Source organism: Leptopilina boulardi, unplaced genomic scaffold (genome assembly GCF_019393585.1).
Source record: "Leptopilina boulardi isolate dan_hultmark-lab unplaced genomic scaffold, ZJU_Lbou_2.1 LbouV2_310, whole genome shotgun sequence".
Lineage (NCBI taxonomy): Eukaryota > Metazoa > Arthropoda > Insecta > Hymenoptera > Figitidae > Leptopilina > Leptopilina boulardi.
In genome coordinates this window covers 2319620-2342351 of record NW_026137875.1, presented here as the reverse complement: position 1 = coordinate 2342351, position 22732 = coordinate 2319620, and the positions used below count along the sequence as shown (strand labels likewise).

At 25.9% G+C, this 22732-nt stretch overlaps 1 protein-coding gene and 1 long non-coding RNA gene across 5 annotated transcripts in view; one reads left to right on the top strand and one right to left on the bottom strand.

Moving 5' to 3' along the window:
- The window catches only part of LOC127283693 (uncharacterized), a 53584-nt gene that overhangs the window by 7212 nt on the left and 23640 nt on the right, over positions 1–22732 (top strand). The gene's annotated exons all lie outside the window — the stretch shown is intronic.
- LOC127283639 (probable serine/threonine-protein kinase DDB_G0275165) overlaps positions 1–22732 on the bottom strand; it is a 60439-nt gene that overhangs the window by 18188 nt on the left and 19519 nt on the right. Inside the window, exon 1 of one of the 3 annotated variants that reach the window (XM_051308639.1) lies at positions 5529–5995. The exons of the other annotated variants lie outside the window; for them this stretch is intronic. The gene's annotated coding sequence lies outside the window, so the exon portion shown is untranslated. Of the gene's footprint in view, positions 1–5528; positions 5996–22732 lie in introns of those variants that run through there. 3 annotated transcript variants of the gene reach the window in all.

The window sequence follows — 22732 nt, the reverse complement described above, 5'->3', positions numbered from 1 at the left end:
TGTAATAAAGACTTAAATATCAATAATTTGTATTGAAAATTGATTTTCTGTGTGTATTTTCACTTCGAAATTTTAAAACATAACCTATAATTTTTTGCTTAATTTTAAAAGTGTAGAAAAAAAATTGTCGATGAATAATATTAAAAATTATGGTAAAAGTTCAATTTTAAAATTACCATGTAAAATTTCAATTTAATCAAAATTTACATTAATGTAAAGTTGTCATCTTTTTTTCTACCTTATTTTTTTTTTTTTGAACCAAAAATCATATTCTATTATCGAAAATTGAAGAAAAATAATTTTTAACTTATTATTTTTATTATTTAAAAAAAGATATTGTTTAAAAAAAAAATTTTGTTTCTTTATAATTTAAAAAAAAAATAACACGTGAGAATCTTATATATGTCTATTACGTTATTCTTATTCAATTAGTATATAACGATAATAAAAAAATCATATAACAAGGTTTTACGTAATATAATTTCCGTCTGTCGATGAAAAAAAAAAAAAAAGAAAAAATCAAAATCATTAGGTCAATGTCTTAGAAGGATTGAAACGCGTGTGTTTTAAATATATATTTATATATAGTTTGTCTAATGACTCAGCCTTCAAACGCTCGATGTTTGTCAATATCCAGTTAGATTTGAAGTCTTCAGTTTTTACCGTTGCATTTTTTCGTACATATTTGTGTCCGATAACGGTACAGATCATCAATCTCAAAGATCTTATTTTGCAATGTTTCAAGTAAACAAAAATTATTTTTCGATACACGAAAAAAAAACATGCGGATTTTGAGGCCTATTTTATGGGAAATTTACATTTAAAAATTATTTTTTTGACTTGAGCATTTTTTTTCGAAATTTTTATGAAAAATAGGAAAATACGTGTATTTTTTGATTTTTTAATTAAATAAAAATTATGGAAATTATGATTTATTTAAATTTATATTATAAAATTTCCAATCCACCAAAACTTAATTTGTCCGAATTCTTGATAGAATTTTTAAAATGTTCAATTTTCATTTATCCAAAATTACAAATGGCCAAACAAATAATAATTGACAAAAATATTTCGGCGCTGTTTTTAAAACTTTACGATTTTCTATTAATAATTTCTATAATTGGTCAATTTTAAAAAATCGCGCCGAAATCTTTCTGCGTTGACTGTATACATTCGGACTTTTTGCAATTTCGGACAAATGAAGATTTGTCGTTTTAAGAATTATATATCAAATAAGAATTTGTGCAAATAAAAATTCGAAACAAATGGTAAATGGTAAATTAAATTTTATGGTAAATTAAAATTCGTTCCAATAATAGAATTCTTTTAAATAAAAAAATTGGGTAAAAATAAATTTTGTCAAATAATTCTTAAAAATTTTGTTAAGTAAAAATTCGATTAAAATAAAATTCTTCCTGTTAAAGTCTAATTCGAGAAATGAAAAATCGTCTAAAAAATAATTTATATATCTAAAAAAAATTGTTTTAAATCAAAAATTCTAATTATTTTTATGGAATAATCATGTGCCACTTACAATTTTACAGTTGAATTAAAAGGGTAAATTTTTTCAAATATTGTAAAACTGAAAATTAAAATGTAAAAATAAAAAAAAAAATTCAACTTAAGGCCAGGTCCAAGTGAGGCAGCGCCATCTACATTGAAACTAAAATTTTGTAAAATTTTCAACAGCCTTTTCTTGAAAACAAGATGGTAAAATGCTTTTTCCTTTATGGATAATTGATTATTGGCAAGATATACACCAGCTAAAACTTTTTTTGAGTTAAAATAATAAAAAAAATTTCATGTCAATAAATTAAATATGAGCACTTTTTTCACAAAAACTGTAGCAGTACTTTCTCAGAAATTACAATCAAAAATGCAATTTCCATTTGGAAAATTAATAAACGCTAAAAAATACACGACCTAAGATTTACCAATCACGAAAATAACAAAAAAAAAAGTATTTTAACATAACATATTTTACTCATTATGTCAGCCGTTTGGCAGGTTATATATGTCACCAGACGTTTCACAGTTTTGCCGAAAGGAGGAGATTGGCGCTGTTGCTAACCACCTGAAGTACATAATCTACCAAAGGGCTGTCACAATCAGTAAAGCAGTATCAATATGTTAAATATTTAATAAAATTTTTTTTTTGTTATTTTCGTAATTGGTAAATCTTAGGTCGTGTATTTTTTAGCGTTTATTAATTTTCCAAATGGAAATTGCATTTTTGATTGTAATTTCTGAGAAAGTACTGCTACAGTTTTTGTGAAAAAAGTGCTCATATTTAATTTATTGACATGAAATTTTTTTTATTATTTTAACTGAAAAAAAGTTTTAGCTGGTGTATATCTTGCCAATAATCAATTATCCATAAAGGAAAAAGCATTTTACCATCTTGTTTTCAAGAAAAGGCTGTTGAAAATTTTCCAAAATTTTAATATCAATGTAGATGGCGCTGCCTCACTTGGACCTGGCCTTAAGTCTTACAAAAGACGTCACTAAATAAATTGTCAATTTATATAAAATAAGCATCTCATTCATTTACATTTTGAGAACCGTATTTTTTTCTTTTCTTATTATTTGCAAGTCGTGTCATGTTTTCTTGTCGATAAATAAATGAAGGAAATTTATAATATATAAATATGCAAAGCACGAATTATTGATGCGGGGTTTAATAAAAAAAAATATATATATATATATATGATTTATTGATCGATAAATCCAGACGGGAAATATTCGTGCATAATATATAAAGGCATCGTTTCCGGTACGTTGATTGTAGGCGGAACAAATATGTTAAGGGTAATAAACTTGTACATTGCAAATTTATTCGGTGGGAGATGTAGGAAAATCCCAGTTAAAACACGTCGTCCCGTCTGCCACGTGGTCCTCATCACATATCCTATAACCATTCGGGTCAGTTATATACTTAATTGCTTGCATTTCGTTACGGTTCTTATGTTTTTTTCTGACCAAAGTGTATCAATAATGATAATCAAAGTCTATGAGCACGCGAGCGCGAGAATAATGCAAAATGAAGAAAAAAAAGAAATCATTAGCAATTCACACACTGAAATTGAAACAAACAAACAAAGGTTCAAACGAAGAAAAAATGGACCTTGTAGGCAAACAAATTTTAGGTTATGTTTAATGATAGTTTTGGCTTGATTAAGCGTTTATTTTTAATTTTGTAAAATAAAAATCAGTTTCTATTGAATATTTTGAATCTAATGAAGACAAATATCAGTGATTTGTATTTAAAGTTAACATACTCTTTGTGTATTTTCAATTTAAAAATCACAAACATAACCTAACACTTTTTTTGCCTCTAAGGTCCCTTTTCTCGTGAAGCGTCACGTAATATATAAAAATTATGAAGCTGAAGTACGCAACGTTTATATATAAACGATTTTTAAAGAAATAATTTTTTAAAATGAAAAATTCTATAATTTTTTGCCTAAAAAATATTTTTTGTAGTATTCATTAATCAACAAATTATAAAGAAATATTTTTTAGGCAAAAAATTATAGAATTTTTCATTTTAAAAAATTATTTCTTTAAAAATCGTTTATATAAACGTTGCGTACTCCAGCTTCGTTAAAAATTCCGTGCAGTATATATCTGTCTCCAGAATCATATATATGTGCGAGAGACAGTAAAATTCTTCTGGAACGTTCATTGAACGTTGTTCAAATAAAATTTATTATAAAACGCAGCTATTGTTTCAAATTTGAATTATTTATTTATTATTTAATTATAATAATTATTTAAAAATAAATATTTAATAATAATATGTATAATAACAATAATTAATTTATACTTATTAAATTAATAGAAATTAATAAATTGTCTCAATAAATAATTAAATAATTGATTAACTTATTTGAAATATTGAATTAACTAATTTGTTCAAAAAATAATTTAATAATTAATTATTCAATAAATTAATTTATTAATTAACTTGTAAATGTAAAATATTAATTTTAATTTAATTTAATACTTTAACAATCAAATTAATTCCTTAGTTTATTATTATTAAAATAAAGAAATTTAAATTGTATTTAAATTACTATACTAATTTTTGTAATTAATTAACATTTTAAATTTCGATAATTGACATTTTTTTTCAAAATTTTTGGGAATTTTTTTTTAACTATTCCATTCAATTATTTCTAATTTCTTTGTTTCTACTGTTGGATAATTTGTTTTTTTCTATTTAGATTTTATATTAATTGTTAAGTACCTATATATATAATTATTTCTTTCCCTTTTATTTATGTAAATAATTTTGTTTTTCTTTAATTTCCTAGAGGATAACAATGTTTAAAACATCGCATTAATTAGTATTATTATTAATTTCTTTAGATTTACTGAGAAGCTATGTTAATCTGTGTACATTTTAATTATAGTGTAAAATTACTTTTTAATTACTATGTTGTTTAATGAAGTACTAACTATTATTTCAAGTTTAAATAACACACACACACACACACACAGTAAATGAGAATTCAATAATTCAGTGTATATTTTTTACGGAACAACGTTCCGGAAAATCGTGGGAATCATTTCATCATCAAATTAATTATGAAATTACAATGGTTGCTTAAAAATAATTAATAATTAATTAATTGATCAAAAATAATAATAAATTAATTAAAAATTATTATCATGATTCATTTAACAACTAAAATTAACTAACAATTATTAATATGAAAATAGTAAATTACCTTTAAAATGTACTATTACATATAAATAATAATAATAATAATAAATTAAAAATGATTAATTATGATTAATTTAATAATTATAATTAATGATTATTAATTTGACAACAGTAAAATACTTAACAAAAATGTCCAATTACATAAATAATAATAATAATAATTATTATAATAATAATAATAATAATTATTATTATTATTAATATTAATGTGATAATAATAATTATTATTTAATAATTACAGAAAATTTTATTAATAAATTTCTACTAATCATAGACAGAAGTAAAAGCAGCGATAGTTGATAATGAAGAATGTAAATGAATGCTTTACGAAGATGAAAGTGACTCTTTTCGGCACGGGTTATAAATTTTCTTCTTTTTTTCAAAAGTTTTATAAATAAATTTACAAATAAAATTTAAAACTAAATATTAATCAAAAATACAATTAATAATAAAATATGAATTGATCAACGAGAATAAAAATAATTAACAAAAATAAAATAAATAAAATTTGTTTTTAAAAATTTTTTTAAGTTTAAAAAAAATTAAAAATTAAACATCAAATAAGATAAATAAATAATTTAAATAGAAAATAAAGTAAATGAAAAATTAAAAAAGTTTACACAATTATTATTATACCAGTACAGAATCGTTTAAATCATAATTTTGACATCAAATCTTAGAAATAAAATTAAAACCAACGACAAAAAAAAAAGAAAAACTTTTACTTTCAAATTAAATCACCCTGCTTAATTTTTTTTTTTCTTATCATTAAATTATTTCGAAATCTTTAAAAACTCACCTTTTCAAAATCCCCCAAAATCAGAAAACCATTTATTCGCACTCACTTTTGTACCGAATTTAATATTCACTTTTCTTTGCCAAATAAAAAAGGGACAAAAAAAATTTACAAGAAAAAAATAAATTAATTTACTTAACTAACTGCTACTTTAAAAAAAAAAAAAAATCGAAAAGTTATAAAAGAAAGAAAAGAACAATAAAGAGAAGAAATGAAATCGCAATTACGATGAAATTGAAATAGAAGAGAAAGATAATTTTCTATATTTGCAATGTCAAGGTTGAATTCACGATCGTTTATATTGGCAATAGTTTTATATATACACATACACTGTGTTTTCTTTTTTTTTTTTTTCTTTACTTTTTTTTATACACGAGGGGGAAAATCGTGACTCCGTGTGCGATATCGATCGAAGGGTCGCGAAACTAATACACCGGCCTAAGAGCGACGAAGACGATCTTTCGACTGCACGGCTGACTGAATGCCTATGGATACACCTTTGTACGTTCCTCAACGAGGTTCGAGTCCAAACCGTTACTCGCTGAGTTTATACTCTATTACAGTATATACACAGTCGGGTTGAATAACCTTCATATATACGTATGCTAAGTGTGATGGCTGGGAGCTACCTTTACCTTGAACATCACTTCCAGAAAAGTGGGTGAAGAAAAAGGATCAACAAGGCCACTTTGCTGACCTACCCAGAACCCGCAGGTTCTTTACACTATATAAATATATTTATATATATAAAAATATGTTAAGTACATTCTTTTGGGAGTCAAATTCTATACTCAAGTTGGGAGTAAAGAATTTTTCTTTTGGATTTCATTTTTAAACTCCAAAAAAAAGTTTACTCCTAACTTTAGTATAAAATTATATTATTTGTAAAATTTCGATTTCTTATTAACTCCCCAAAAAAGAATTAATTTTTTCGTCCGACATATTAGGTCCGTCATTTTGAATTTTTGAAAACTGACTTCAGATTCGTGATCAGCGACTCAAAAAACCCCCGAGTGACGAGTTTCAAGCGAATTCGAGCAAATGTTTAAATTTCCTCCACTATATTGAGTCAGCCATTTTGAATTTTTGAAATCTGACTATAGATTCGTAATCAGCGACCCTCAAAACCCCTGAGCAATAATTTTTAAGTATTTTAAAATCATTTTTGCCATTTTTTGAAAAATTGTCCGCCATATTGGCTCGGCCATTTTGAATTTTTGAAATCTGACTTTAAATTCGTAATCAGCGACCCCAAAAACCTCCAAGTAACAATTTTTAAGTATTTTTAAATCATTTTGGCCATTTTTTAAAAAAATTGTCCGCCATATTGGCTCCGCCATTTTGAATATTTGAAATCTGACTTTAGATTCGTAATCAACGACACCAAAAACCCCCGATTAACAATTTTTAAGTATTTTTAAATCATTTTTGCCATTTTTTGAAAAATCGTCCGCCATATTGGCTCCGACATTTTGAATTTTTAAAATCTGACTTTGGAATCGTAATCAGCGACCTTAAATACCATAGTATACACATTTGCACAAATTTTGGTCATTCAAAAATTCACTGACATTTTGGGCCCACTTATGAGATTTTGGCCTCGACTGCGAAGGGGTTAATCTGATGGATTTTTACAAAATTCATCCGACATATTGGATCCGCCATTTTGAATTTTTAAAAACTGACATCAAATTCGTAATCAGCGATCCCAAAAACCCCCGAGTGACGAGTTTCAAGCGAACCCAATATCTTAGAGAAACACAAATCTGAAATCCGTTTTGCTCCATCACGTCAGGATTTTTTCCTAACCTCAAAAAACTAATATGATTTTTGATGGTATACAAATTTTTTTAAATAATTGTGGATTTACATAAAATTTGGTATCTAAGGTAATTTGTAGTCGCTGATTACTAAGGGGCCGTACACAAATTACGTAAGCAATTTTTTTTTAGGTTTTTTTTACCCCCACCCCCCTTCCCCCGGAAATCTTACTAAGATCTATTTTTCCTTAACTTTAGTCAAAAAAATGTTTTTAAAGCATTTTCTTAATCATTCAAATAATATATTTATTTATAGATAAAATATTCACACACTCAGAAAAAAGATATATGTTTGAACCAAATGTACCATTTTTTTATATTTACCCAATTTTTTTGGTTAGTTCAAACAAAATTTGTTTAATTCAAATAAATATTTATTTGATCTAAATAACTGTTTGGTTTATTTTAATAAATTTTTTGAACAAAAAAAAATTTCATTGAGCTAAATAAACGTTTGGTTTATGCAACCAAATGTTTGGTTAACTGTATATTAATGCATTTATTTTGTTGATTTAACCAAAATTTGGTTGCTTCAAACGAATTTTTTTCTGAGTGCATTATTATGTTTAAAAGTAGACAACATAAATTATTCTTTTTTATAACTTTCACACTGTTAAAAATCGGGCTTCAACTTTACACTAAAAAGATTGAAATAATATATTTTCAATCCGAAAAGGGTAAATGTTTGCATGTCATTGGTTGGACAAAAAAATTTAAGCCAATGAAATAAAAACATTCGCACTTGTCGAGATTGAAAATATATAATTTCAATCTTTTTAGTGTAAAGTTGAAGTCCGATTTTTAACAGTGCATCAGTCTTAAAGATAATTATATCATTTTAAAAATTTTTTAACAAAGAGTATTTTTTTAATTAAAACAAGAAACTTTATATATCTTACGTAAGATTTCGCAGTACCCCCCCCCCCTCCTATCTACGATATGGTAAGATTTCATCAGACACCCCCTTATGGTTTACGTAATTTGTGTACGGCTCCTAATTTGAAATCAGAAATAAAAAATTCAAAATGGCGGATCCAAAATGGTTGACAATGTTTTTAATAATTGATAGTTTTTCTATGGAATGTAATATGTACAACATAATCATTATTGGCAACTTCAAGAAACTGTAGGTAGATACCAATTTTCTTAAAAATCTATAAATTTTTGAAAAATTTACCACCTATATTGCATCTACTATTTTGAATTTTGAAAATCTGACTTCAGATTCGTAATTAGCGACCCTAAATTACAGCAGATGCCAAATTTTATGGGTCGGTATCATATTGACACAAATTTTTTTCTGAAAATTGTTATATTGTATAATCAGTGATAATGTTATTTTGTACAACTATTAAAATCCAAAATGTTAGTTTGTAAAAAAAAAAAAAATAAATAAAATTCATCGGATTAATTTGAAACCCCGAAGAAATAAGAGTTTCATTCAATCCTATTTATTTTAGTCATCATATATCGTTATAAGATTTTAAATCCCCTCATGGGGTTGATGTAAAAGAGTAAAATTATAAATTGAGTTGAATTTCTAATTTAATTTCCAATTATTAAATTCTCTAAAATTTAAATAGTTCTAAATATTTTTTTTTTACTAATTTCAATTCGTGAACTATGTACTATTTCCCATGACTCAGGTCTCAATATAGTTTATTTAACACTTATTCAGATTTAGATAGAATATTCTCACATCATTGTTTGATGGTGCCTTTAACCTATAATTATTTTCCATTATTATTTTTATTATTATTATTATTATTATTATTCAATTATTTTTATATCTTTTAAATATATTTGCCATTTTCATTTATTTATAAAATAATGAGAACCCCGAATATGTATTTTGTAGTTCAAAGAACATATTTAAGTGAATACCTATATAATTATAATTTTCACCATGAAACGTTTCTATCGGTAATAACTGAGAATTATTATAAACTATAATTATAAAGTTGCATATTATATACAATTCTCTCGAGCCCTAAAATTAATTCTTATTTTTATGAAACTTGCCGTATTCACGAAAAGCAATATACATATAAATTAATAAATTCAAAGTAAATTACAACTTATTTATAGAAATGTCAGAAATTAAAACAATCATTTTTTTTTAAAGTGCGAATAACGGAAGAAAACTCAAAGCCCTCGTGTTTTATTATATTTAGAAATAAAGTTCTTTTCCTTTGGAAATTCTAATAATTTTATTACAGAGAGCTTATTGTTAGTGCCTGCAACAGATTTAATTTAAATAAAAAGAACCTATTTTAAAACTATTTTGACCCTTTCAACTTTCATTGAACCTACATTTGATTTATTTTAAAATTCAACCTACATTGAACATGTTGTGAACTTATATTTACCCTACTTTAACCCTTCATTGATCATGCTTTGAACCTAAAATTATACCCTACCTTAAACCTACCTAGAACTAAATCTAAATATGACCTACTTTAAGCCTATTTTGACTCTACCTAGAACCTACATTTAACCTAATTTAAAAGTAAATTAATCCTGCATTGAACGTAAATTTGACCAACTTTGAACCTTTATTGAATCATTAACACTATTTTGATCCTAGGTTAAACCAATATTGAATTTTGAAGTTATGACCTTCAATCCTGAAGACCTAGATCCTTGATTTTAAAGGTTATGTTTGTTTCAACATATATATGTTTTTGACATGGTTAGTACAATCCTTGTCAAAATTTCTGAATCAGCGTTGGTGGCGGGGGCGAAATCTTCAAATGACCTATGTCCTTGAATTTTGAGGTTATGTGTGAACGAAGGCCTTGAATTTTGGAGGAGGAGGGGAAATGAGAGGAGGGAGGGGGGACTTGCGGCTATATTCAGAGCCTTGAAACGAACATAACTTCAAAATTTAGGTCATTTCTGGCGCGGGAGGGGAGGGGACTTGCGGCTATACTCAGAGCCTTGAAACGAACATAACCTCAAAATTGAGGTCATTTCTGGCGGGGGAGAGGTAGGGACTTGCGGATATATTCAGAGTCTTGAAAAGAACATAACCTTAAAACTTAGGCCATTTTGGCGGAGGAGGGGAAATGAGAGGGGGGAGGGGGGAACTTGCGGCTATATTCAGAGCCTTGAAATGAACATAACCTCAAAATTCAGGAGGGGGGACTCCCCCCTCCTAGGTCAATATAGGAAGATATATGGGTCATTCCATATCTAGTGTAAAAAAACCCATGTTTTTGACATAGTTAGTACAATGGTTGGTTATACTTGATATGGAATGAACCATTCCCAACCTAACCTAACCTTGTCAGAAACATGGCTTTGGTATACTAGACATGGAATGACCCATACTGGAGACAGCGGCGAAATTTTTTTATAATATAGAGAAATAGAGTGATATATATTTTATAATTACAAATGAAATATAAGTTAGCAATAAATAATTGTAAAATCTGTTATTTATTTAAAATAAAAATAATCTCACAAAATAGGGTTATTTAAGGGAAAACTGACAATGCCCTGATAAGTTTTTCCCTAAATAGGCTATTGTTCGTGACAGCGTAACAACCTTGTTGGACACTAGTTAGTTTTTCTAAAAAGATTTATCTGGAACGAAAAAATGTTTCATTGGAATAGCAAAAGATTTAATTGTTTTAGTTAAAAATCTTTCACTATTCTAGTAAAATCTTTCTTATAGATAAATTTTTTTTTCTATGTACGATAGGCCACAATAGAAATAGGGAAACGGTTTTTTTTTTTTTTTTTTTTTTTATTGAATAAAAATTCAGTTATTGGTGTATATAACACTTAAATTTAGCAATTGTCAATTTTTCTCACCTTTCAATCTACGTAATAAAAGATTAAAATTGGTTTTAAGAAATATATATATATACATTTTCCCGCAATCTTCTGCACGCGTTAAGAAATAAATGTAAGCCATTGTTCTCTACAAAAGAATACCGGGATATTTATGATACAGAAATGTGGAATTTGTATCCGTTACAATATTTGAAACATCTATAGCTATATATAATATAAAATAAAAGAGATTGCGAAGCAGAAATAAACAAATTCATGGAAAAGATTTCTAAAAATGTTTACATATTTGATACGCTCCTGGCGATATATAAAAAATGTAGGTTTTATATATATATATATATTAAACTCAAAATGTAGAATAAGTAAATTGATCCAATTATAATTCTTCTAATTTTACAGCTTGTACGTAATTTTTTACGATTTGCGGTTTCAATCTTAAAAAAGCAGTTTTTATTTTTTTTTTGCGCATATTTGAAATTTTTTGCGTACATTTTTTTCAAATGTACCGTGTAAAATACATGAAAAAAAAGAAAAAAAAGAGCAATGTGTAAATAAAGAGAAATAGTAAATAAATGAAGCAGCAAACATTCCAGAAAAGTTTATGTGATATTATAAATAAAAGCAGTAGCAAATATATATGTATGAAGATTATTTTCGCATTGCTTATCAAAATTGATGTAAATCTCTGAGAAATGAATGTTCCGGTTTTTAAATCGATTTACTCCGGTTATACCGCCCACAATCTGTAACGTTTTCGAATCATGATAGTCTAATGATGCATTAACCTCGTTATTATATATGTATATATATATATATACTTTATATGTATAGAGGATTTCTTCAACTACCTACTCTGCATTTTTTTTTCTTCCTTTTTTTATAAAATCAAGTTCTTCATCATTTAATATTCATTGACAAATTGATAAAATATGGTTCTTTTAAACTACTCTTTAATTTTCAACAACAAGCAATATAAATCCAGTAACTATCATTTTCTGCGGAAAAACGCATTTTTTATATACACAATTTATAAAATCATATAGAAAGTAGAAATAAAAACAAATCCTTGAGAAAACGTTCTCAATATCTGTAATTGCAAGAGAAAATTTTTAATCATATACAAAATAAAAAAAAAAAAATAATTTGGTATCGTGCGAACAAATTTTTGTTGGATTTCTGTTAAGAATTAAAAATCAAATTTAAATGAAAATAAAATTTATATAGGGTCAACTGGGGTAAATCCGAACGCTTTTAGTAAGTTTCAACAATAACATAAGTTTTTTCTTTAAAAAAAAAATACTTCCGGTATTCTGGTGCATGAAGTTGTTACTTTACTTCCATAGAACAATTTTATGGGGTAGAAAATTTTTTTGATAAATTACAATCGCAGGAAACTTAGCGTTCGTATTTACCTCGATACTTTGCAACTTTCCTAAAATATGGGGGTAAATACGAACGCCACTGTATTTCAGAAAAATCTTAGGGAAAATAAATTTAAAGTATTGCAATTGTTAAACTTATATAAAAACTCAAAAAAAATACGATAATAAACCTATTATGTAATAATGCATCATATATAAATACAAAAATCAAACAGGTTAAAAATTAAAATGCATTACACAATTAAAACCTTCAATAACTTTATCAAATCATAACGGATTTTTGCAAAACTTGGTACAGAAAGTATTTTGGAGTGATTGAATGTAAATACAAAAATAAAAGTCAAATTTTTTAAATTCAAAATGGCGGACTTTCCTAAAACTTATTTTTAAAAATGATCAAATTTGCTAACCCTGAAACCCCCCGAGTAACAATTTTCGAGCGAATCCAATGAATTTTTTAATTCTCGTCCGCCATTTTGAATTTTGAAAAACTGACTTCAAATTGGTAATTAGCGACCCCAAAAACCGTAGAATACCAAATTTTATTAAGATCCTGAAAAACTTTTTTCAACAAACCATTTGGCAAAAAAATTGAAACACTCCTTCGAGAGAACAGAGATTAAGTTTCTGCTTATTAATTACTAACGAGGATACGTATAGAAAGAAAAACTTTTTTCTATGTACTTTTATAATGTTAAAATAATAGTGTAATCAAATAAAAACAATTTTGTGTGGCTTTGATGTAAAAAAAAATTATTAAAAATACCGTTCGGATTTACCCCAGTTTTCCAATTTTCTTGGGTAAATACGAACGGTCTGATATTATTAATAAAATTTTACAGAAGGCAAAAATCAAATATAGTTTCTGTTCTAGTATTCATAACAAACAATTATAAATAATAAAATGAATTTTTAGCTTCTTTTTCTTCAAATACAAGACAAAAGACTGAAAGAGTGTCATCTTTGATTTTCAATCTTTTTTGCAATACTTGTTATCTTTGTTTATGCTGTTGCTAATTAACAAACAAAAAATGGGATAATACTTAGAATCTCTTCAAGAGGATCTGAGGTAAAAATTCTCATATCGAACTTATTTTTAAAAATTTTAATTAAGCTGAAATAATTAGCGTTCGGATTTACCCCCCGTTCGGATTTACCCCGACTGACCCTAATTCAAATTATTTTTAAAAAAAAACATTTAATGTTGATTTTTTTTTATTTACTTTTTTTTGTTGGTTAAAACTTTCCTCAAACCTCTATTAATTCAAAAGCTCTGTTTAATTTTTCAATGCTAATGATTTTTTTCAATTCTTTTGAACAAACGTACTTTTCAAAAAAAAAAAAAAAATCGAAAATAATTTTCAAATGATATTACTATCAAATTTTTAAGTTTTAAAAATAAAAAGTCATTTTTCTCAATTGACGTACTGATCCGATTTTTTTCAAAAAAATACTTCCTTTTACGAAAATTTTAAGCTTAATCCGAACGTGGGCAAACAATTTTTACAATATTTTCGGAATTTTAAAAATAAATTTCAATTTTGAATTTTTAAAAAAAAATTTTTGTTTTTTTTATAGTATGTAATTTTATGTATTTTGATGCGCTGATTACGAAAATCATAGTGACAATACCCGAAAATTTTATTTTTATGGTGAAAAACAAAAAAAGTCCTAAAATTTATCGTTTTTTTTTTTTTTTTTTGTTTATTAAGTAAAATATGCAAAATAAAAAAAAACTTTTAGACAAAAATTATAGATCTTATTAAAATACATTTTTTTGTATCTTATGCACTTTTTCAAAATTTTGCATATTTTACCCAATAAACGAAAAAAACGATAAATTTTAGGACTTTTTTTGTTTTTCACCATAAAAATCAAATTTTCAGGGAATTGTCACTATATGATTTTCGTAATCAGCGCATCAAAATACATAAAAGTACATAGTGTAAAAAAAAACCAAAAATTTAAAAAAAAATCTGAAAATATTGTAAAAATCGTTTGCCTACGATCGGACTAGTATCTTAAAATTTTCGTAAAAGGAAGTAGTTTTTTTGAAAAAATTTTGAATAAAATCGATCAGTACGTCAATTGAGAAAAATGACTTTTTATCTTTAAAACTTAAAAAACTAAATAGTAATATCATTTGAAAAAAATTTTCGATTTTTTTTTAAAAGTACGTTTAAAAACACATATTTTGGAAAAAAAAACTTTTAAAATTGATGGATTTTTAAGAAAGTTATGAGCATTCAAAAATTAAGTCATTAAAATTTAAAAAATTTTGAAAAATTCATATCTCGAAAACGGCTTGCTAAAAAAATTTGAAAAAAACATGAAAGCTAGTACTAAAAGAAAAAAAGTATCATCATAACCTCAAAAAGTAACATTATTACAATTTTACATGGTTTTCAAGTTAATTTAAAAACTGTTTGGTTAAAAATATATTTAAAAAACACTTATTAAGTTATTTAATTAGTCTAAAATTTGTTAATTTGAAATTTGTTTAAATTATAATTCCTAACCTAAAAAAAATTCAGTAATTATAATAAAATTCCAATAATAATAATAATAATAATAATAATTTTTCAGCAACTTTTTAAAAATTATATACAGAATATATGGTTAAAAGTTTTCAAACAGTTTAATTCGATGAAAACAATTTTTTCTTTATTTTATGAACAGAACACAAATTTTGTCTCATAATAGCCCCAAACGCAGAATTTTTATGATAAAAACTTTGAGTTTATATAGGGTCAGTTGGGGTAAATGAGGACAAGAGGTTTTGGAGCTTAATTTATAGTTTTAAAATTAAGTTCAACGTCAATATTTATCGCTCAATGCATAAAAACTTGAAAATCAAAGTCAAACTGTTTCAGTAGTTTGTCTCTCATTTCAAAGAAAACAGACTTAAAAATCATACCAAATTTTTTTCTTATTCCTTATGACTCCTATAACAGAAATTCACTTGAATTTTTGATTTTTATCAATTTGGTTCATAATGACAAACTGTCCCCATTTACCCTGAGTTTTCAAATTTTTGGGGTAAATGCGAGACAAAATACTGAAATAAAAAAAAATAAAAAAATTTCAATTGGTTCAACTATTATATATCTACTACAAATTTTTTTCAAGTTTTTTCATCCCTTAATACAGTAATATACTTAAGGCCAGGTCCAAGTGAAGCAGCGCCATCTACATTGAAACTAAAATTTTGGAAAATTTTTAACAGTCTTTTCTTGAAAACAAGAAGGTAAAATGCTTTTTCCTTTATGGATAATTGATTATTGGCAAGATATACACCAGCTAAAACTTTTTTTGAGTTAAAATAATAAAAAAAATTTCATGTCAATAAATTAAATATGAGCACTTTTTTCACAAAAACTGTAACAGTACTTTCTCAGAAATTACAATCAAAAATGCAATTTTCATTTGGAAAATTAATAAACGCTAAAAATTACACGACCTAAGATTTACCAATCACGAAAATAACAAAAAAAAAGTATTTTAACATAACATATTTTACTCATTATGACAGCCGTTTGGCAGGTTATATATGTCACCAGACGTTTCGCAGATTTGCCGAAAGGAGGAGATTGGCGCTGTTGCTAACCACCTGAAATACATAATCTACCAAAGGGCTGTCACAATCAGTAAAGCAGTATCAATATGTTAAATATTTAATAAAATTTTTTTTTGTTATTTTCGTGATTGGTAAATCTTAGGTCGTGTATTTTTTAGCGTTTATTAATTTTCCAAATGGAAATTGCATTTTTGATTGTAATTTCTGAGAAAGTACTGTTACAGTTTTTGTGAAAAAAGTGCTCATATTTAATTTATTGACATGAAATTTTTTTTATTATTTTAACTCAAAAAAAGTTTTAGCTGGTGTATATCTTGCCAATAATCAATTATCCATAAAGGAAAAAGCATTTTACCTTCTTGTTTTCAAGAAAAGGCTGTTGAAAATTTTCCAAAATTTTAGTATCAATGTAGATGGCGCTGCCTCACTTGGACCTGGCCTTAAGGAAACTTTTTGCTTAAAACTTTCTTAAAAATTTTGTTGTCCCCATTGACCCCAAATTTTATGAAATTTTCTAAATTTTGGGGTAAATGGGGACAGTCAGTTTCATGCGTTTAAAGCTTATTTAAATTTTTTTCTGCTACAAAAAATTAATCCTGGGAACGTAAATAACAACTTAAAAAAAATAAACCCGCAAATATTATACCTTTTAAAGGAAGAAACTTACGTAATTTGTGAAAAATAGCGATTTTATCCCCATTTACCCCAACTGACCCTAACTCAGATAAGAAGAATTTGTTTTCTAATAAAACTTAAAGAAAATCTTTAGAAGCATGACCACAACACAACTAAATAGTTTTCAACATTTTTCTATAAAGATTAGAATTTTAGTTAAGCAAATCATTATTTATTTATTTTTGTTCGAATGCCAAAAAAATTTTATTTTAGCAAATTAAATAAATTTTTGTTTACATCAAATAGAACGTATTCTGATTTTTTATTGTTGAAAATAAAAGTAAACAAAAAATTTCTATAGGTAGAAATTATAAACATTAGATTTATGTTGACATTTAAGAGTTCATTAAATTGTTGAACATAAAAATGACAATAATAAATTATTCTTTATAGTTTCAACGGGAAATATATACTTCGATCAATCAAGCATATAATAATCGATGACTAGTGAACTATTAGTGAAAGAAAAATAAAATACACACCGACTTGATTTTCTTTACGTCATATTGATATAATACTGTACTTCATATAGGCAATTTCTGTGTGTACATATCCTACAAATATACAAGCCGCGAGGTAATTTAGATCAAATATATAATAAAATCAACTTTATGTCAGCATTATTGAGTAAAGTCTTAAAATAATGTTACAAGATTTTTCACTAGTATTAATCTAATTTTTTTTTTTTTTTTTACTCAATATTAGGTATCATCATTACGACACTGACGCGAAGATGGTCATTAAATTTTTTTGTCCATATAATTTATATTTATATATTATATATATATATATGGTCTCATATATATGAAGATTCAGGAAACTGTTATAATTTTCTACATATATGTGGAAAAAAAATATATATGGTTCTATTTTCTAAATAACCTCATTGTCGTTGAAAATTAAATAATAAATGAGATAAATGAATACTACACATTAATGAATGTGATAAATGAAGCTTATAAATAAAGCAAATGATAATGAATGAAAATAAAGAAAAATGAATCTTATATATGGTATGAATAAGATAAATGAATATGAATGAACAGAATTTAAAAAAAAATTATTACCAAACTAATAGTGATCTGACCTATATTATTTATATAAATTATTTTTTAAAAAAATTAAGTCGCTTAATTTAAAAAATAAATCTATATAAGGGATTAAAAGGTATATTCCCACTTGGAAAGATTCCCCGGAAAGTGCCCCCTGGAGGTTCTATCAGAATTCCGCCGGAACTTCCAACGTAATTCCGTCGGAATTCCATCAGAGTTCCAAAGAATTTCCGATGGGATTCCGACGGAATTAGAACTCTAAAAATGCTGAGAAAAAATTAATCGGAATTCCGTCGGAATCCCATCGGAAATTCTTTGGAACTCCGATGGAATTCCGACGGAATTACGTTGGAAGTTCCGGCGGAATTCTGATAGAAGGGTTCAGGGTTGAGTAGTTACACAAGATTTCGATCCCAATACGAATTTTTTTTAAGTTATGAAGTGGAACATCCTAATTGTGACATTTTGCAGGGAATGGTAGCTTTTTTCGATACAAGGTGGGGAATTAGAATAGGTTGTTTTCCATTGTCCCCACTCGCCATTTGTCATATATCTTGTCAACTACCGCAGCCTGCTGTTGTAAATATTTAGTGACTTTATTGTTAAAATTAAAAGTTATAAAGTTACTAAATTTTTACTAGAGCAGGGTGCGGTAAATAACAATAATTATGATAAATGGTCAGTGGAGATTTTGGCGAGTGGGCACAATGGAAACCAATCAATAGAGAAAAGCAGGGTGAGGCAGGTTTAAAAAATATAAAAATATGGCATATTTCAGACGTTCTACTGGAATTTCAGTGGTAATTTACATACGCCCATTCTAAACTAATCCATAAGTTTAAATCAAATATTTATTATAAAGTTGTGGATGATATAAGAATAATAATAATAATAATAATAATAATAATAGTGATATCGCATAAAATTATTATAAATTCTAAGGATTATTAAAATTATTTTTTAAATAAGAAAATTGAAATATTTCCGTAAATAAAGCGTGACAATAAATTGAGTGGAATTATATGTATGTAAATTGCATGATGCTCGTGATACACTGCAACCAAGACGACCTAAATTGCTTTCATTGCCTCAGGTAAATTTATATGAGATATACAAGATCATTTATAGATGAAATATACTCTTGCCATATTTGTCACGAATTCATTTATTTAAGCTACTTTAGAGCGAAAAAATTCAAAATAACTATAAATCCTCAGGATTTTCCACTTATAGAAAAAAAATTTTTTTTTTTTAATTCTACAAATCTAAATGAAATCTATTATTATTATTATTATTATTTATAAATAATTTATTAATATGTTTAAAATGCTTAAAAATATTGTGAAATTATTTTTTTTATTAATAAACATCAGTAAAATATTAACAATAATCTCTATAATAAAATGTATACAGTATATATTGTAATAAAAAAATTATAATATATAATAATTGACGATGTTTTTGTGTGCGATTTGAAATTTACGAAATTGCAAGACACTAATCGAAAAACGAAACTTTACACAAAACCTTACGTATATTATGATAAACGAAGGTGGTGTCCCAGAATTGTATATGCGCGTGTTTATAATGTGGGACATAGCGGAACTCCTTATGGTTTGTAAGGTATCGTTATAAACGTCAGTAAAATAATACCCGTACTCTATCTTTATCTTCGCGAATCTCAAATTAAGCCCATACAAAACTAAGAATTCATTTTTTTTTTCTCTCGATATTATTCTGATTCTCAATACAAAATTAGCAATGGTATTATTAAAACATATATATCTAGATATGAAGTAATTAGCATCTATTTAAATATTTTTATCACTTTTAAACAATATAGAAAAAAAAAAAAATTATCTATGACATTTTAAATTGGAATAAATTTTTTTTTCGTTTTTTTTTTTTTGCAGAAAAAAGGTGGTATTGGAATGTCTGTTACTGCAAAGCGCTCTCTGTTGAAAACTTTTTTAACTGTTGGTTTCCATTGTCCCCACTCGGCATTTGTCATAATTCTCGTCAACTACCGCACCCTGCTCTAGTGAAAATTTAGTGACTTTATTGTTAGAATTAAAAGTTTCTAAATTTTCACTAGAGCAGGGTGCGGTAGTTGAAGAGATTTATGACAAATTGCGAGAGGGGACAATGGAAACCAACCAACTATTGGGATGTCCGCTGGGGGCGTGGCTTAGCATTTTATTCTACGTTCAGTAGTACAATTTTTCACCACTATGTCTCAAAGTTACTCTGATTGGTTTAAACTGGACAAAAATTGACAAACATCCTACTTTCAAGGGTTAAAAATGTTTTCAACAGAGAGCGCTTCACAGTAACGGACATCCCAATATTAAAAATAGGATTTTTGCCAATTTTTGTTCAGTTTACACCAATCAGAGTAACTTTTAGACACAGTGGCGTAAAATGGTACTACTGAAGGTAGGATAAAATGCTAAGCCACGCCCCTAGCGGACATCAGAATACATTTTTTTTTTCTATTTTTTTTATAAGTGCCCAAATTTTAGAGTTATGAATTTTTTAAAATCTGGGTTTTTTTTAGGTTTTTAATCACAGAAAAAACCTGAACTCAAAATGATAACGTATGCTACTCATTTTGATATGCAGCAAAAATGAGTCAGGTTGGTGGCGCCACTGTCTATGTCGTTTAGCATTGACTCATTTTTGCTGCATATCAAAATGAGACTAAGTAAAAATAAAATAATATTTTTATTTTTACAAGAAAAAAAACCATATGTAACAAAATCCGCGTCCACACGTAGTTTAGAATAAAATCTACGGCACAGTTTATGCAGTTGATGAAACCGCAAAATAAACAGAACTACTTTTTCTCTGCGTGTTTGCGGTTTTAGTTAAAAACATTTACGCATGTGAATCTTTGAAATACAAATTGAAAAAATTCCGTGTCAATTCATCCATAAAACATATATCGAGTCAATTAAATACAAATCAATTTCTTTTGAAACCACATGTGATGCCTAACGCATATAATAATTGTCAAAGCGTATATATGTATATATTTTATTGAAAAATACATTTCCTCTAATAGTTAAATAAAATTTTCATTTTATCGCTATACACTATATATAAGTATATTTCTTATATTAGAGTAGCATAGAATTTTTTAATAAAATTTTAATACCTATAATTCGATAATTCTAAAAAGGAATTTCTAAAGATTCGCTTTTTTTCACCTGAAAGTCCATTATACACAATATATATATAGGTATAGTCACACACCCAAACTTAAACAGTGAATGTTAGAAAGTACTTTTTACAAAAGAAGAAATAATATTATTTAATTGTTGATTAAAATATGCAATTAAATTTTTAATCAATTTAATAATAAACATATAGGGTAAGTGTACTAATTACGGCGAGTGCACCAATTACGGCGCATTCATAAAAAATAACTATTATTACTATTATATTTAATATAACTGTTGCCAAATGATTAAAAATAATTATTTCAATCTTTTTTTGATACAAATTTTAATTATTTGAGATCAAATTTTTTTCCGCGCCGCAATTGAAACATTTTTAAGATTTCCATTGGCTTCAATTTCGGCGGGCAAAGTATCTTCAAAATACACGTAATTTTGGTCACCGAAATTGATACACCGAAACTGATACGAACTCGCCGCAATAGAAAATTACGGTATTAGTTTTAATTTCTCATATTTGTTTAAATAATCGATTTTTATAGAGTTAAAATTTTTTTTTAATATCTTAATAACATAAGCTTTAAGTTTAATAAGTCTTAAATTGAGTTTATACAATAGAAATGTCGAATTTTCTATTTCAAAGGTGTTTTGACTCGAATCTCGCCGCAATTAGTGCATTTACCCTAAATAAAAAAATTTAAATAATTATTAAAAATAATAGTATAATATATATTTATTATCATAGTAATTGTTTTAAAGTAATGTAATAGAACCTAAATAATTAATTTGGTCCAAAAGTTTGTATAAATATTTGTTACTTTATTTAATTTATTTATAAATTACTGATTATCAATAATAATTATAAACATGTTATGCATTATTAAATTACAATATTATAAATTTATAAATTATTACAGTTTATTATTTTAAAAAAAAATTAACAAAAAAAACAGCCAATAAATAAAAACAGTAAATACTATATATATAGCAATAATAAAAATAAAATAAATAATTTTGCGACTGATATAAATAAATAGATATAGTGTGTGAATATAAATATAGTTTCTGAAGAAGCCTTATAAAAAGTGAATAATATATATATATATATACACTTTGATAAATAATTCATCCCTTGTTATCGCAAATGATATGGGCATACCTCAACAAATCTTATTGAATAATGCGCTCAATGGATAAGTGCCTAGAGTTATATAGACAACTCTTACTATAAAACACACACAATAAAACCTGTTATAATCAGAAAATCAATTCAAGTCATTTCTATATAGGAAAAAAAAAGAGAAGTTTACCGATAAACTTTTCAAAGGAAGTTCAGTAAATTATATATATTCTGCACCACTTTTACTTAATAATACTTTTCTTTTTTTCTTCTATTAGGTTATTTGTATTGAGCAAAAACACTCGAAACAAATGAATAATTTTTCTACAAAATCTTGTCAACTGAAAAATAAATAAATTACATTGAGAGTCTTTAATTTTACAAATAATAAATTTTTGCAACAAAAAAAAAAAAAAAAAAAGGAAAAATAGTTTTTCAGTCATTGACCATTTAATTAACCTATTTTTCTGTATATAATTTTTTAATTGTAATATATCTGTTTTTTTTTTTATTTTTTTAAACTATTTATTTTTTTAACCTAATTCTTATTTTGTCTAATATTGACATTTCTCATAATTTTGTTAAAAATCTAGACAATTTG